Source organism: Strix aluco, chromosome 3, assembly GCF_031877795.1.
Source record: "Strix aluco isolate bStrAlu1 chromosome 3, bStrAlu1.hap1, whole genome shotgun sequence".
NCBI lineage: Eukaryota > Metazoa > Chordata > Aves > Strigiformes > Strigidae > Strix > Strix aluco.
In genome coordinates, this window is record NC_133933.1 from 9,632,875 (window position 1) to 9,649,895 (window position 17,021).

The following is a 17,021-nucleotide window of genomic DNA, read 5'->3' on the forward strand; positions in this document are numbered from 1 at the left end:
GCCGCCCGCCTCTTCCCCCCGCCCCGCCCCCGTTGTCATGGTGGCGGCGGCGGCGGCGGCGGCCCCGGTCCCCGCGGCCTTCCCCGTCCCCACAGGCCGCGCCCCCCCTTCTCCGGGCCCGCCGCCGCTCACCCCTCTCACGCCTTGCCGTGCCCAGCAGCCTGCCCCGCAGTGGCTTTCCGTGCACAGAGCGGAATTGGGCAGCTGTTAACGAACGATTGATCATTAATATTGTGTTATTTCATAGCTCCACGTCCCAGAAGAGCTTTTACTCTCCCCGAGAGGTTTTTCCCAGGTCTGCTTGACAAACAGTTTGGCAAACAGTCTGGTGGACTCCAAATAAAGGAAAGAATAGGTATGATCTCCTGCCTTGTCTCTGACAGTCCAGTATTTTTCTCTTGTGTTGCCCAAGATTCCACTGACTTCCACGAGACTGGAGAAGTCAGGAACAGCCCCCCCCCCCGCCCTTTTTACCTCTGTGCCATGAGCTATGTCAATCCACTATGAACGACCGGCCTGTTACAATCAGGCATAGCAGAAACAATGTAAGCTATAAGTGCAAGCTTTTTGTATAGTTATATGAATCACATATAAATAATGGTGGTTGTAATGGTTTTTTCTGCCTTGAATTTTACAGACTAGGGGGAACAATCAGAAATTTTTTAAATACCAGAATATAAGCCATGATATTTGTCTTTTTTTTTTTTTTTTAACATTAATCACATCCAGATATTGAGAATGAGAAGACGGGGCATTACCTAGTAGGATGAAGAGGCTGTGCAAACGAACGTGGACTAATCCAGTGCCATGCAGCTATAACGGAAGGACATCCTGGTCACTCTGGAGCAGGAACAGCTTTACCTGGGTATGAACTGCTCTCTAACATTCATATTTTAATCTATTTTTCAGGGCATGATGTTTTGATAGTTATACAAGTAAACAGTTTAAATTGCTGGCTGAAGCCAGATGCATAAAGCAATTGCCTTAAAAGCCTGCTCTTTGTCCAGAAAAATTAATTAATCTGTATATCTGAAATCACTCAGCTTGTTGAACCCAGCCTAGAGGGTTCACACAAGGGAACTGCACCCTGTTTACTGCTCTGTTGTTAGACTTGCTGGGTAATTCTGGACGCATCACTTAACCTGCCTATGTCTTAGTTTCAATAAGCTGGATATGGTACCACGCTGTATCATACTAATGCTCGTGAATAAAGCATCTGCAATCTCTGAATGAGAAATGTTTCATTTTGGGTTCAAATAATCTGTTGACTTGTCAGACAGAATGCTTCAGGTATGCCTCCTCATGTACTGCGATGACAAAATTTACTCTGCTCTGAGGCAAACTGTGTTTTTTAATTTGGCAGACCTGAAGAAAAAAAGAGCCAACCAAAGATCTTACAAACGGCCTTCACTAACTTTTCTGAGATTAGATATTCACTAGATCCTTATATATGGTTAAGATTTTTATTTTATTACATTAATGTACATCCCCTGTAACTTTTATCATGAGCCTTTTCCTATCAGGGATTTAGACTATAAGTTAAAGAAAACGCTGTATGACAAAGGGTTAGTTTGAGAACTGCAGTCAGAAATTACAGTGCAATTAAAGTCATTCAAGAAATAGTGATACTGAAGTCTGCCAATCACTGCAAAATAAATGGTTAATTTGCTGCTTCTAGCATAGCATATAAGATTACATATCAAAGGGATGCAAGTTCTGTACTGGAAGGAGGCCTATTAAGGAGGAACTTATGTACTGCACGGTATAGTCAGTAAATCCGTTGCTGTTCTTGCTACCAACTATTGCTGTCAGTTGTTGGATAGCCTTAAAAGATTTTGGGGTTTTATTAAAGGTCACGTACAAAGTGAGAAAGGAAATATAATGTGGTTTGAACGGAAATCTATTTTAATACTTATTTTACTAGTTTAGTTGAACTGAGATATTATTTCTTGTTCTAAAGGAAAAAAATAAAAGCAGTGTCTGTAGGAAGAAAGTTGCAGAGCATGGTAGCAACCTTGTTAGTAACGGAAGGAAGTTTTGTTGTGGTCTGTACTTGTCAGTGGCATGTGCTGTGAGCAGGGTAACAGAGAATGTCTTCTCCATGACAGTGCAGCCACTGGTGTGTGAGTGGAGAAGATCTGTTGTTCCCATGAGTGGTGTTGAGGAACAGCGTAACACCCCAGAGATCCTGCGGAGTGTCTGTATTTGTGAAGTACGTGAACTGTGCTAATATTACAGTGTATTGTGTACTTATCAATAAATTACAGCTGCAGAGATTTAATTTAACTACACCCAGAACACACAGGCATTGGTATTTCTTCTGAGGGTCAGTCATATGATGCAAAGAAATCTTGAAGTGGAAAAGCTTAAAAATTAGTGAATTGATGGATGAAAGTACAGGGTACCATATACCTTTGAATTATCTTCTTTGTGTATATATTGCACATGTTCCATTCTGTGTGTATTCTAGTTAGTGCAACTTGCTTAGAAGGTTGACAAGAAATAAGCAAACAGAAGAAAATAATAATTTTCTTTCTATTTTCATAGTAATTTTGTATATATACTTCATAACTTGGGTTTTTTGCAGTCAGTTGAAAAGTAACCTTTGCATAATACTGTGTAAATAGAAGATTTCTCTTCTGAAAAGCTAGTGTCCACTCACTGCTGCTTGTAAAGCCATGGAGGAAATTACCCACAGTTTCCTAATAGGAGAAGGTGTGGTGACTTGCTGTGACTTTTGTGAGAGAGCAAGTCTTCATGATAGAAGACAATAAAAGTATGATGACTGAGCAGAGTGCTGAAGCTTATCAGGTAAAGTACTACAACTATCTTATACAGAGTTTAATAGACTTTTATGAACTTGCCGATTAATTGCCCCGTGCTTATCCTAATGCGCAGGCATAGAGAACAGAGGCAGGAAATGCTCAGAACAGAAAGGGAAAATGAGTTACTGGGACAGCTGTCCTACAGCTCTGCTCAGTGTAGCAGAGGAAGGAGGGTCTGGGAGGAGCAGATGACATCTCACACACAGCACAGCAAACAGGGTGTTTCTTAGCCCTGCTTCCTAAGGAGCCCGCTCTGTCAGTGTAGGTGTACAGGATTTGCACATGCCAGCTCTGGGCTGGCTGGGGAAACTGAGGCCAGTTCCTGTGTTGATGAGGCTGGTTCCAATGTTGTTTTGGCAGAGCAGGGGAAGGACATTCTACCTAAGTATTAGTATTAATCTTTTCATTAATCTGTTTTGTTTCTTATTGAGGCATTTTTCCTTTGTCTCAGAATTATTTCATTACTCTACCAAAAATAGAAGATTAGAAATATTCACACAAAGTGTCCCTTAGCTCGGTATCATTTGCTGGATTTATGAAACAGTGGATACAGTAAATTAAAAACATTCAGGAAGTCTGAATACTTCTAAACAGATCATGGTTTAAAGGGCAGATAAACCCTCGACAGACACACCTCCAACATTGTATGACTACCTTGTTAACATTAAGGGACTCTGACCTTTACCAAATCTTGAATATCTAACTTTCTTGGTTATCAAAACCAACCTCGCTCAGGTGCCAGAAGCAGTGTGGTCATGGTAGCCTATGCAGGATAATTTTCTTGCTAAGAAAAGACAATGCTGGTGTCTAACTGCTTTGGACAAGAGTGCTCAGCAGGCCTGGATTTCTGTGAAGGACAAAAGGGTCTGGGTTCTCCTCCCTGTAAGCACCACCCATTCTGAGTCATCAGAGCTGGAAGTACTGGCATAAATGCAAAACATCTTCACACAGATGGTATGATCCCGTGTAGGTTACACTAGGATTCCTGAGTGAGATATTTGGTTGTTTAAATATGATGAGAACATGTTTTTACTGTTGGGGATTTTTCAATAACATTTCTTCATGAGGTGGAGAAAATTTTTTCCTCTTTAGGGTCACAGGGTTACCGAATATGAACTTTTATTTTTGTTGACTCGTTTCCAGATAAACACAGGAACACATTGTAAGGGTCACTTTGTTTTTTAAATTCAACTCAAATTCGGTTCCATGTAGCATCTCTAGTGTGTATCGCATCTGCCATTCAGAATTTTTAAAACACAACATCAAACAAAGTTATAGAGTTCAGACACTGTAAATCGTGATGCATTTTGATCACTGTATATGTGATGATGCTTTGTCACAGAGGTCCAGATCCCTGCAGGGCATATACTTACACTGATTTCACTGAAAGTTAGGGGCCACAAATAATTTTATGGTAAAGAAAATCTGCCTTTTCAGCTACAGCTTCTTATTTGAAACAGTTTAATTTCTGATGACCAAAGCTGAAACACTGAAATGTGCAGATGAGGTGTGTTGGACACTGGACACCTCACTCATGGTAAGCCTCTGGATGCTCTGGACCTGGCTCTCCGTTGCCCTAAATGTTTTGTAGTTGTTTAGGCATGTGCAGAAGATGCAAAGTATTAATAAATCTGAATTCTCCACTTATGTCACTGGTAACATTTTGTGGACACTTTTCAGAGATATAAATGGCAACCACTGGAAATTCAGAGTTTCAGGACTCTGATTGCCAGAGCTTTTGAGTTCTTTTTATACCAGCTGAAGTCAATAAAACCATTTTCTGAAAACTGGGTTCAAGATATTAAAGTCTGGCAGGCAAAGCAGGGTTTTCAAAAAGATAATCTCTGAAGAGATAATTATCTCATAGGGGAAGTCTGAGGCGGAGCCAGGACTAGACTCTCAGTCATCTGATACCCAGTCCTGTGCATTAACCACAACACTGATTTTTTAATACTGTGAGCTTGAACACTGACTTGTTAAAAAATAAATGCAGTTTTCAAAACTCATCCGCAGCATATGTAAAATAGTGTTTTGTTATTTGCTGATGGTAGAATTCTGATAGCTGAAGCCTATTTGCACTTCATATTTTCAAAGAATATGATTTCAAATCAATTAATCCTTCATTGCTGTGAAGTTAAGCCCCATACAAGTGAATGTTACTTTTAACAAATTGATTAATGGCTTTTTTTTTTACCATTCTTCATCTGTTTTCTGCCTTTTCAAATTTATTTTTTATTATTTTTTACATGGGCATATGCTTCGTTGCTGTAAAAACACAATGGAATGTTGTTGTTTAGAAAGAAAATACTGTAACATGCCATTGGATTTTAAGAATAGCCTTTATTATATTCTTTTTAATAGGAATACTTAGAAAAGAAAAAATGCCAGAGAACATGACACCTGAGGTAACAGTAATTTATGCGTATTATTTAACTAGTCTATATTTACTTGCAGTAATGACTTTGTGATAAAGTATGACCCGAAAAAAACAAAGTCACTGGTAATTGAGCTAGCTTGCATTTGTGGACATGTATTGTCCACAAATAAGGTTATTGAATTTGTGATCAAAAGTTATTGTCAGCACCCCATTGTGATAGATTGATCTGTAACAATTATGTATTTAACAGCTCATGTACAGTTTTCATAGAGATGACATCCTGCGACGTTTCACATATATAAGTGATTCAAAACCCAGTGTATGTTTTAGGCCATACGCTGTATGGAGTCTAGCTCCACATGAGGATGAGTTGTGGGGAGAGTAAATGAAAGGTAGCATTGAAGTGTGTTATAAGGATCTGTTATTTTAATTAATCTGAGGAAAAAATACGTTCCGTGCATACTAGAAACTAGAAAGCAGTGAGTTTTTCTATTTCTCCTATGAAGAAAGGCTGAGAGAGTTGGGGTTGTTCAGCCTGGAGAAGAGAAGGCTCCAGGGATACCTGATAGCAGCCTTTCAATATATGAAGGGGACTTATAAGAAAGGTGGAGAAAGGCTTTTTAACAAGGCCTGTAGTGGCAGGACAAAGGGCAATGGTTTTAAACTGAAAGAGGGTAAGTTTAGATTAGATATTGGGAAGAAATTATTTAATATGAGGGTGGTGAGGCACTGGCACAGGTTGCCCACAGAAGCTGTGGCTGCCACCTCCCTGGCAGTGTTCAAGGCCAGGTTGGACGGGGCTTTGAGCAACCTGGGCTAGTGGAAGGTGTCCCGGCCCGTGGCAGAGCAGTTGTATTAGATGATCTTTGAAGGTCCTTTCCAACCCAAATCATTCTGTGATTCTATATGATTCTATGTGATTTTATATGTTTGCAATGACTGAAGCAAGATGAGGTGCGACCAGAAATTTCAGAGCAGAGTCCACCATGGCAGCAGGACATGTGGGCTTAGTAAATAGGCTGTCTGCAAGGATATTGGAGAGATTCAATCCTAATTGATTCAATCATGCAAGCATGCAGCATGCAAGAGGTTAGGAGATTGAAACATCTGTACCATTTGAAGGGTTTGGAGCACATGTCTTATGAGGAGCGGCTGAGGGAACTGGGGTTGTTTAATCTGGAGAAGAGGAGGCTGAGGGGAGACCTCATCGCCCTCTACAACTACCTGAAAGGAGGTTGCAGAGAACTGGGGATGAGTCTCTTTAACCAAGTAATAAGTGATAGGACAAGAGGGAATGGTCTCAAGTTGCACCAGGGAAGGTTTAGACTGGATATCAAGAAGCATTTCTTTCCAGAAGGGGTTGTTGGCCGTTGGAATGGGCTGCCCAGGGCAGTGGTGGAGTCCCAATCCCTGGAGGGGTTTAAGAGTCGGGTTGACCCAGCGCTGAGGGATCTGGTGGAGTTGGGAACGGTCAGTGTGAGGTTAATGGTTGGACTGGATGATCTTCAAGGTCTTTTCCAACCTTGATGATTCTGTGGTTCTGTGATTGATTCTGTACCTTGGTTGTGGGATGCAGGAAAGCCTACTATGCTGCTGTGCTGCAGGGTTTTCCAAGCTTTCCTGCCTGACAATGCTGGTCCTGCAACACTTGGAGACCTCTATATAATACTTTGAAGACCAGGGAGGTTCAACTAAATGATTCATTTCAGAATGAAGTGCAATGTCTTTCATTAAGTAGCTTTTCTAGAAGGCATAAGGATTTTCAATATATGGTATTGCTACATGGTTTGAATTGCACCGCTCACTTTTTTTCAAAAGACTTGGATTTTTTTAAAGCCTTTGTTTTTAACGAAGACCAAGAAATGCTGGACATCTGCAAAATTGATGGATTTATGTGCAGTGCAGACACTCAGCACAATTACTTTTTTACCATACTCCATTTAGTGGTAAGAACTTTATTATATGAAAGTAACCCAAGACCTGCTTCAAAAATGATGTGCTTGCTTTTTTTGCCCCCTTTTTTTTTTTTGATTCCTAATGCCATAGCACAAGAGTAATAATATGTTCAGTATTGAGGTGAGAACTAGTGAGTACTGCTCTTGAAATTCCTAACTTCAGGCCTCTGGAGGCTACCCTGGTTAAACGAAGGCCAAAAACTTACTAAGATTGATAGTGAAAATGGGGAAGTAGCTCAAATAAGAGGATGCACCACTAGCTTAAAATAAGGAAAACCCTTCTTCTCTTGTTACACTGAAAAATATCTAAAACTTTCAATTAGCAGTTTTGCAGAGATTATTTACCCTGTATTTCAGATGAAATATGGCAAAACAGAAGGAAAAGGAAAGAAAATGAAGTTAGGGGTTTTTTTGTAAGTTGCAGGTGAAGATTGGGTGTAGTCAAGACATTTGTATGAGAATTTTTATGCTTCCTTACAAGGAGATTAGTGAGGTCTCAAGCTAGAAAATAACACAGGAATATGCATTTACTTGGATTTCAGTAGCCAGACTCGTGAAGAGAAAGTCTCAGATGTGAATAAAAGACTGCGAGGCTGTTGCCTAATTGATTAGAAGCAAAGAACTGTCAGACATCTGAAGTGTGCAAAGCACAATACTGTCCTTTAATTTCTCAATTTTTTGCAGTTTTGATGCCACCTGTACTTAAAGTTAGTATTAATCATTGGGAAGAAAATGCAGCCTTTCTCCCTTTAATCTTTCTCCCTTTAATCAACAGTTTATAAATGCCATTGCACATTTCAGGTGTCAGTAATGTATTTTTATCTGGCAATTGATTAATGTGCATAATAAAATGGATAGGCCTGTCTGTTGAAACACAGAACAGTGAGACACATCTCCTTTTTGAATTTTCATTAAGTCTAATAGTTTTGGATATCCATGGAAACGTAACTGTTTGTAAGATGGATACAACATATTGCATAGTTGCTCTGCTTCCTGTAACTGTAAATATTTGTGTCTGATTATTTTTGAAGAAACATCCCTTCTAGATAGAATTAGTTTTACAAGCAAAGGGAGTATTAGGAGAAGCACCCTGATCAGGTTACTTATCAGCCAGTGAGTAACTAGGGATTTAAGACAGGAGGTGGCAGTCTTGAGTAGCAGCTCACGGCTGTTTCTGCTTAGTTAAACTCAAATCCGAACTGGAGGCAGAGCTGGGCACAAACTCAGGATCTGAGCCCTTTTTCTTAAACATCATAATGACAAGCAGCTTAGATAGTGAAGATGGCAACAACTAGCTTTGGCCTTTGTGCGTGATAATTAAAAATGTAGCTAAGTTATTTACTAATTTTAATGTGGGGTTGTATGTGTTTTCCTAGATTTTTTAATATTTGGATCAATAGTTGTAGAGAGAAAGACTGCAGCACAGGGGAGAGGCAGAATTTAATCTGTCTCATTCTCATCTGGGTTTATTTCTTCTAAATAGGAAAATCTTGTTGCAAACAAGAATAACTCCCAATAAAATACTGTATTGTTTTATTCAAATAAGAGGTGTGTCTAATTCTGGTCCTCCTTTTAAGTATGCTGGAAGGTTGGGTGATCCTTCATCCCCTGACTGTGGTCTGCAAGCAGGTCATGAGGTACTTCTATCTCCCTCACGAATTACCACAAAGTAATGGCAAGAGAACCTACTTTTATTAATAATATAACTGATTGAAATTTTCTAATCAACAAATCAGCACAAAACCTTTCAATTACCCAGTCTCAGCAGAGAGAGGAACTTGATGACATCGTTGTTTTTCCCTGTGAAAATGCTTAGTTGGAAAAAGACAGAAAAAGATTAAATGAATTACAGTAGCTACATGCGACATCCCGCTTCTAATCTTTTTGAAGAATGTGAACAGTACTATTCACTGGGACAATCAAAATGTAACCGAGAGTTCTGCAGCGTTGCTTATTTTCACTGGGTATTCACAGTGGGAATTTTACTTGTAAATTTTATTGTAAATTTTGTATATCTATTGATTGGTTTTCCCTACAGCCCCACATTTTAAAAATATGTATTTTAGATCAAATCTCAATTTACAATTTTTTCATTCAGATGCACATGAAAAGTCTTCCTTTAAAAGTTCGCAAAGCAACAAATCCTTCAAATAGAAGAAGTTGCAACTCTGCTCTACCTAGAAAGTATACATGCAGGTAAGCCTCGATCCACAACAGAACTTATTTTCTAAGCTTGTTTTTTTGTCACAGCCTGTAAACAAAAAAATACAATAATTTCTTTTTTCCCTGTGGCTTGAATCCTTTGGTTAGCATATGCATGCACAAATCTGTCTGCTCCACACAGACACAATAGTCTACCTGGATGCAAGATCAGGTTTTGTGTAACAGTCCAGTCCTGTTAGATACAGCAGACATTGTCATGAAACCTTTTGTTTAATCTTTTTTATTAAACAAACATTTTCCTAAGTTTGCATAAGCAGTTGCCCAGCCATGGCTTCTACACAGTCCTTTAATAAGTAGCAGGGTGTGGTGATTAAATTTCCTCAGAGGCTTTTCTTCCATCTGACTACCAAAAAGTAATTTATTCCTACAGTTAACATCATTGCTTTGTTTCTTCACCTTCTTCGTCTGTTGGAGATAGATTCGTCAGTTAATAGCTGTCTTTTTAGTGCAAAAAGGTGGTGGGGGATGATTCTTTGAGCCTGATTCCCTAAAGAAATAAGGTTTATGTGATCATACTCTGTCTAATCCAACATTCAACACTAATAACATGGAACCCCGTTGGCCATTTCACTTCATATGGAAGAGAGACAGAGGACTCCAGTCTTCCAGCTTCCTAGTAATTTTATGAAAATGGATGGCTGGGAGGAGGAAAGAGATCCTACTACTACCTTCTAGTAAGGGAAAACTTGCAGTGTGAACTCATTTCTTATTAGACAACTGAAAACCCATTCAAGCTCTCCTTTGAGGCACAGATGTCTGAGATGCTAGTCTTCACTAGTTGCATTGCTGAGAATTTATTCACATAGGGATAGCTCTCACTTCAGTGGACACTAGCGAAGACAAGGCAGAGGCTATATTTGTACTTTGGGTTTATTGAAGTTCTACAGTGAGATGGTAACTATCACAATGTGAATGCTTGCCTCTCCTTTGTAGTGAATGTGAGGCTGTGCCTCTTCTGTGTAGATGCGGTACCTAGGTATGGTTGTCATGGTTCTCTTTCAGATAACACTGTCTTTAAACATTCCTGTATCCTTCTGAAGGTGGAATATACCGTACTTGATGGTGAAGAGGTATGAAATGCACACAATTTTTGTCTGTGACAAAACAAGTTATTTGTTCATTTAGAAGATACATAATAAGTTTCAAATATCAAAATGATGCTGGTTTAGATTTATTTGGGGCAAGATGAGCACCCGTCTTTTTGCATTTTTTAAAAAAGGCCACTGAAACTGTGATAGAATGTGCATAACTGGCTTAATTTAGATGATCAGTACTGATCAGTACTTTTAGGTTGAAGGCTGAGTCTTAACAGTTGTTCTGTGTATTAGTTTAATTTTCACTCCTTCACAGTCATGTTTATGGGATTGGAAAGACAGAGCTTGTGGGGGAAATAAAGGTTGGAGGCTGTCTAGGGTGCAGTGATCATGAGATGATTGAGTTTTTGATCCTTGGAGAAACAAAGAGAGGGGTTAGTAAAACTGCCACCTTAGACTTCCGGAGGGCTAACTTTGACCTGTTCAAAAGACTGATTAACAAAATCCCTTGGGAGGCTGCCTTGAAGGATATGGGAGTCCAGGAAGGCTGGACATACTTCAAGAGAGAAGTCTTAAAGGCTAAGGGCCAACTGTAGGAGTTTCAATAAGGCCAAATGCCGGGTGCTGCACTTGGGCCACAACAACCCCCAGCAGCGCTACAGGCTTGGGGAGGAGTGGCTGGAGAGCTGCCAGTCAGAGAGGGACCTGGGGGTGTTGATTGACAGCCGGCTGAACATGAGCCAGCAGTGTGCCCAGGTGGCCAAGAAGGCCAATGGCATCCTGGCTTGTATCAGCAATTATGTGGCCAGCAGGGACAGGGAAGGGATCCTACCCCTGTACTCAGCACTGGTGAGGCCGCACCTCGATGACTGGGTTCAGTTTTGGGCCCCTCACTACAAAAAGTACATGGAATGACTCGAGCGTGTCCAGAGAAGGGCAACGAAGCTGGTGAAGTGTCTGGAGCACAGGTCTGATGGGAAGAGGCTGAGGGAACTGGGGGGGTTTAGTCTGGAGAAGAGGAGGCTGACGGGAGACCTCATCGCCCTCTACAGCTGTCTGAAAGGAGGTTGCAGAGAGATGGGGATGAGTCTGTTTAATGAAGTAATAAGCGAAAGGACAAGAGGGAATGGACTCAAGTTGCACCAGGGAAGGTTTAGACTGGATATCAAGAAGCATTTCTTTCCAGAAGGGGTTGTTGGCCGTTGGAATGGGCTGCCCAGGGCAGTGGTGGAGTCCCAATCCCTGGAGGGGTTTAAGAGTCGGGTTGACCCAGCGCTGAGGGATCTGGTGGAGTTGGGAACTGTCAGTGTGAGGTTAGTGGTTGGACTGGATGATCTTCAAGGTCTTTTCCAACCTAGATGATTCTGTGATTCTGTGAAAATGTGCCAAAAGGTATTTTGCTCTATGAAAAAGCCCAATAACCTTGGGCCTTATTATGCCTGTGTTGCTGGAGAAATAGCATTTCCTTTTTTTAAGTAGGTGTTTTTGAAGCCTTAAAGATTCTGTTTATGTTTCTTGGTTTTCTTAGGACAACAGTAGCCGCAGCCTTGGCTAGTTTAGAACATGGACAGATGTTTTGTTCCAGATCTGGATGTGCAGAGCAAAGAGATTTTCCATCTACAACCACATGGGTCCTTCTAGCTGCTACATACTGACCTGTCACAGAGCAGGTTTTGTGAGTTCTCCCTAATTCATATTAGGCACAATTAGGTAGATTATTTTAAGCAGTTTAAAATTCTGGTCTGAGATATGGCAGCTGGCTTTGCCTCACCTGAGTTAGCAGTACTCCCATAGCACTCTTCTGTTAGCACATCTGAAGAGTGGTGAGGAACTTCTGCAGTTGTTAATCCTATCCGCTGGCATTGCTAGATGTGGAAGAAATCATCTGTACAGGACCTGAAGCCCTGTTGATAATGCACAAGCATATGGCATCACAGGCAAGACTTCTGCCTGCACAAAACATAAATTAACACCATTTGGGGGCTTGAATATTTAAGCTCAACAAACAGAAAGAAAAAGATTCACTCATATACTTTTACAAACTAATGCCAGTGAGCAGAATCACATTTTAAATAACGCCACATATAAAAATGGTTTCTTACAGTTAGAAAAATTGTAGATAGGTGGAAACAGAGTAATTGAAGAACTCTTTAGTGGTTTGAGGCATTAAGGAGATCTATTCTGAGTGTGGAAAAAAGTCCTCATTAAGTATACATTGGAGTTTTTAAGAAGAAGATGTAGTTGAACTGTAACTTGGACTGTGAATGGCATGAGCAGATATTTAGGGAACCCTAGCTCTCTGTATGGTAGGAAAGTCTAAGAGAAATGAGCAAGTAGGTCCATGAGCAATGGAATCACTGAAGCCTGGTTTCCAGTGGCTTTGTGTCTCATGCAAAATTTTCCCCTGGCCCGGATGGTCTTTGTGTCTGTCCTAGATGGATTGTCTGACATCTGATAAGATTTTGCCACATCCTTTTCCATGGCTGGAGGCACCATGTGGATGTCCTCTTCTTCCTAGCTGGCTGCTTATTTTCACTAAACTTGTGACAACTTTGTATCTTGAAACCTGTGATTCACTTTCAAATTTAGTTGAAAAGCAGACACTGAATTCAAAAGTTACTCAAAAGAGGAAGTGAAGACAGCAAAATAGGCATTTATACACAAAATATGATGACAGAGGCCTTTTTTCCTTAGGAAATCAGAACAGTTGGAGAAGGCACTTCCTCTAGATTTGGTGGTTTCCAGCACAGGCAAGGTCATCTCAAATTGGGGCATAGAAAGGGTAAATGGAAGCAGCACTAAAACCCACGTTCACATTGCAGCCCTTGAAGCTGTTTTGTAGAGAGCTGGGGTACAGGTTTACAACATTGCACTCTTGTGGTGGGTTTGTTGGCATTTTTTGGAACTTGGTTATTTATTAGGTGAAAATATGTATAGTTAGAATTCCAGGTGTTGATCTAACTCTCTACGTAGATTACAGTTTTTTAACTATTTGTTAGGCAGGTGTTACTGATATGATTCATTTTGGTTAACCCATTAGTCATTCCAAAGTAATATATATTTTTTTTCTAGGTGGGAGCTGCAGTGGGTATGAATGAGAAAACAAAATCCATTAACAGGTGCATAAAACAATCTACCTGAACATGTACCTAGATCAATTTTAATAGGCACATTTTGTGAACCAGAACAATTTTCTGCAGTTCTCATCAACATTTTTATCAAATCTTCATCCCAGTAGTTCAATACTCCATTGTTTTGCTAATGCTTTGGTTGACTTGAAAAATAACCCTCCTTTGACTGTTTGAGAACCTGTAGCTGAAATATGTGGTAGTGGCAGGCTGTGCTTTTGTCCTAGGAAAAAAAATAAATGCTTAAATGGAAAATGAAAGAGGAAACTATCAGAAGAACTGTTCAGAATAAACAGCTATATGTTTTTCCCGTTTGCTTCTGAAAACTTCATTTAGCTCCAGACATGGGTTTGAATAGGCTACCTGATGTTTGCTAACACAAGCTAAAAATTTATTCTATACAGAGTAATGTATACATCGTCTCAGACTTAGTAAGAAAAAAGTAGGTTTCATGTAGATTATGTCATTGCATGTAAAAAAATCAATACATGTCTTGACTGCACAAACCAAAATGCTTTATCTAGGTGCTTATCCAAGTGCAAAAGTTTTTCCACAAAATACAAAATATCTGTTGAGATAATTGGGATGGGAGAATCTGTGTAGGTGGGTGTGGTAAAAAGACTTACTTGCCTCAGTGGAACTCTCAGTAAGAATGTTACAAGCCCTAGGGGGGCTATAACTTATGCTTCTAGAAAGTGTAATGTTTCTACAAGAACTATATGTAGACTAGACCCTAGGATGTGTTGTCTTAACAACACAGCTCTCATCCAGGGATAAGTTCTTTTTAAATCTGAGGAAGTTAATTTCTACTCCCCACTATTATATCATTTCATATATTACTCTATGAGATAGCAGATTTCTGTATTCAGTTCCTGCCTTCTAAGCCTTACTTTTTCAATTCTAATAAGCAGTTAGCTTGCAGGGCATAAGCCCTACTTTCAACAGCTGCAGTTTATAATAATGAACAATACTGAGGTAGTTAGATTAGGATTCCCCTCTTTAAGGAATTCGGGGTGGCGTCAAACCTGCCAAATGACTCTTTCACAACACTCTGATATAGGTGGTGTGACTGGTGTGTTCAAATGACTCCTGCCTGAGCAGTGCTGGGGTTGTAAACTAGCACAGGTATCTTGACTGTTCAGATCTGTGCTTCCATAAGCTTAGCCAACATCTGAATCAACTCCAGGGCCAAGAAAGGTAGTAGTAGTGGGTTTTCAGGCACCTTAGACCATTTTCTTGCATTGAACATAATATTTGACAGCAGGTTAGAACTGAGCCTTGGGTATCACCTGTGAGTTTGCTGGGTACGTACAGTAAACAAGAGTCGTCTTCCAATTTAAGGACCCCTTTAGGTATTATGAAGGTTTGGGGTGCTCTTTGCACAGTAGGCAAACAAAATGGTTCTCCTGATTCTGTGAGGGGAAGAGGTCTTTTTGTGTGACCCTGTCAGCAGACATGGGTATGTGTTCATGGCTGCAGAAGGGGCAAATGGTTATGGAAGCTGGTGACTAGGAGAGTACTTGTGAGAAGTATCGCTACATGTTTACTCTAGCCTGAATAGTCTTCATTTGATGCTATGTATTGGAAGTGTCTGTATCATGGAAAAGAAGATTTAACCACAAAGACTATGTAGAGTGTGACCCTGGTGCCCGAGAGCACAGGCCATACCCTTAGCAGCCACAGTCTTCCTCTTAACATGCTCAGTGTAAGTCACCGCATCTCAGATCACATTTTCCAGTACCACTTTCAGTGTTCCTTGGGTAGTATTTTCAATATTGTCAGTGTAAAAATTACCTGTTGCTCAAGAATATTTCACTGATTTCATTGGCAAATATCTAAGAAAATCTGACAGCTACAGGTCAAGAACAGGACAGTCTTTCATTTAGTTTCTTTTCCTTTCCTCCTCCCCATTTTTTTTTTTTTTCTCCTTGAGGCTGGCAAAGCCTTGCGGGAAGGGGATTTTTACTCTCTGGTCTCATGCCCTGAAATATGACCTCATCATTCCAGACCAATTTGTGGTAGTCATTTAGCAGTACCTCTGCTAGATATGGGGATATTAAAGTTAACAAAAAGCAGGTAGTTTAACTTCTAGAACCCAGGCTAAAAATTTAGTGCCTAAGTATGGAAAGTCTGTTTATTTCCTAGTGAAAATGAATAGACTGAATTATTGAGACAATAAAGATGGAATCCCACAATGGTATTGTACACGGCTTTGCTTTTCTTATTGAAGAGAGCTCAGAAGTAATTGATAAACTAAAATGAATTACACCCTAAATTCCAGGCAGCTTCCCTCAGCAAATGGTCAATAGTCAATAAAGAGTAACAGGCAATTCAGAAAATGATTCGTACCCTCTGTCTTTGATACCCATTCCAGGGTAGAGGAACTCATCCCTCAGAAGGAAGAAGGGATGCTGTCTTGTATGTGCAGCTGTCATTGCTTCGCTTTCAAATTAACTAGCCTATCCAACCTGTTCCTGTTACTGGAAACAAATGAAAATGCGGTCAGTATTTGCAAATGCAAAGTTCTGCAGAAATAGAATTCATTCTGCTATATTTCACCCTGCTCCATAGAGCAGCAGAGAAGATTTTTTAATTTACCCATTAAGAACAAAGTGCTGATTTGTCTCTGTGGTTCTTGGAAACCGTCTTTGCTCTGCTATTTCCTGTTATTTTCTCAAGCTCTGTATTTCAGAGGTGAATGGGTACCTACTCAAAATCTCTGTGTTTGTAGCAGTATGACATGATTCCTTGGGCAGATATAGATGGGTGTTATTTGCCAGTAAAAAGGTAACAGAAGGCAAAAGCATGGCAGAAAGTTTTCTCATTTTAGTTCTGAGGATTTGCTGCTTACTACCAATGCACCATGGTTAACAGCCCTCCCCAACACTGACCTTGCTTGACACGTTCAGCAGAGGCTGCATGCTAAATCTCACTTCCTGAGACTTACAGCACTTTGCATGATTGTTGCTCCTTTCATCCTGAGACATACTTTACATGGCCACACAGTAGACGGTCCCTGCTTGCTTTTGTAGCCTTGGCAGCGGTGCTCCGCAGCTCCTTTCACACAGCTCTGCTGCAGTCTGACATTGGGAAGTTGTCTGCAGGCCAGACAGTGCTGCAGGAGAAGCAGACACTTGTGAACAAAATTTCTGGCTGCATTAACAGATGATTAAATTTAAAGACAAGGCATTGCCACGGTGTTCTTTTGAATGATCGTGGTGCTTCAGTGTATGCTGCTGTTGACATACGTAATTTAGAGAATTTTGTTCATGTGTGTTGGGAGAGTGGAATATAACACTGCAGTGATCTGACACCTCACCTACATTGGTGGCCTTATTTCAAACCTTTTTGGATGCCAAATTGAATAAAGTGCTTTCAGAATCCGTGGATGACCTGGCAGGAACTGAATGATTGTCCTTAAAACCATTTGTACTTTCTGTTTTGTGACCTTGGCAGATCAGTGCTTGGGGAAGTCGTTC